Below are 1,902 nucleotides of genomic sequence, written 5' to 3'. Positions count from 1 at the left end.
CTAAAATGAAATGATGTCTTTTAACGCCCATTTGAGCTACCATTCATTTCATTTTGGCGACAAAAATTTCGTTACTAAATTTAGTAAAGGTATCAAAGAATTATTTTAGCTCACTATTTCCCTCGATGCTACTACCCATTAAATGTGAAGCTTGTTCATTTCCCTTTGAATGAATAAATTCCCAGACTTTTATCATAAATGGGCGTAAAGTTATCTAAGGTCAAAAAGTTAGTGCAAATGGGGATTACTTCATATTGATAATCAGTAGTGTATGTTGCACCATCGTAGTGAAATCAGCATGAAGTCCGGTATGCATTCATTGGGTTTAAAGAAGTCACTCTCAAACTTTATAAATTCATTTTTAAAAACAATAAATAAAACAGTCATACATTCAGTTCCTTTTTTTTTTTTTGGCAAAATTTAGTCCCATTAGGTAGTTTATTTTCTAATAAACATTTTGCCCAAGCAAAGTATGACTTTTAAGCTAATAGAATATGATAAAGTTGAATATGTTTCCGGTAGTATAAGAACAAAATTTTTTATCCGAACCGAATCGTTTTGGTGGTGATTATTGTTAAAATCAGCAACATTTTACATAATTAATCAATTTATTACCATGCTGTTTGGTAGTAAATGTGGTAAAATTTGGTAATTTGAACATGTCAGTAAAACAATACAATATTGAGTTAAATTTTCCTGCGTGGTAATATAAACAACAATTTTTTTAACTAAAATTTTTACTAAACAGCTAACATACGAACGAAAAATTACCATATAAATAGTTTAAATACATACAGCATATTTTGGTTTTATAACCAGAAATAAATTTTTTCCCAACCGGAAAAATCATTAACCATAAAAGTACGGTAATTTTACCTGGACTTTTTTTACTCAGTACAGTTATCTGATATTTGTTAATGACTGCCCCGAATCAGCATATTTTTTATAATTTTTCTCACAGATATTGTTTTAAAGGGTGCTTTTATGTATGAAATTAAAAAAAGTATTATTATTATTTTTGCTGTAGTTACTCTCATTAAAGTATTGTTTTTTTGAAAATGGGTCTAAATATTTAAAGTTATGAATAAATGCTTACTGTATTTTCATTTTTTATTTTTGAGCTCTCTTATGATAGAACAATAATAAATAGCATGAAGATTTTTTTTTTAATTGAGATTATTCCATGTAACAATTGTTTTTCAATAAAAGCTAAATATTTATTATTATTATATTAAATTAGTGTCTAGTAAGATTGGATAGAAATATAAGTAAGAGAGTTTAAAAATATGGCCTTTTGAAAATTAAAACACAAACACTATTTGACCGATTTCGCTCATACTTTTTATTTGGTCATTTACGCAGTTTAAAATAATGTAAAAATTTGCAAACCTAACAGTTTAATTTTTTTAAAACTTTTTTAAATAAAATAATAAACTAGTAATGTATACAAATTATTTTTTACATGTAATTGTTTTTGGATGAATGAATTTCATAATTCTGTCCAAAATTTTTTTGACTCGTTTAAAAAGTGAAAATGATATAAGCAAGAAAATAAAATTCATATTGAGTGACCCGAACTTTCAATCATTGATCTCTTGAGGGAAAAAGCATAATTGTTATGTTGTTTTAAGTAACTCTCCCAGAATAGTTAATTTTTAGAAACATTATAAACCTCATTTATAAGCATTCTACTATCACCATTTTTACTTAATATTAGTTTAGATAAAAAATCATAATTCAATGTACCCATTTTTGTGTCTTAACGTGTAATGTAAAGACACAGAGCAACATTTGGCTGGCTACCCCTTTCAAATTTCTGCGACCATGAACCAGTATGGTAACCATTGATATTTTATAAATGAGCATATGCGCACATGGTTCACTCTATTTCATTGGTGAACA

This window comes from Parasteatoda tepidariorum, chromosome 5, assembly GCF_982258835.1.
Source record: "Parasteatoda tepidariorum strain Cologne lab strain chromosome 5, Ptep-v5.0, whole genome shotgun sequence".
Lineage (NCBI taxonomy): Eukaryota > Metazoa > Arthropoda > Arachnida > Araneae > Theridiidae > Parasteatoda > Parasteatoda tepidariorum.
Note: the sequence above shows the minus strand (reverse complement) of the source record.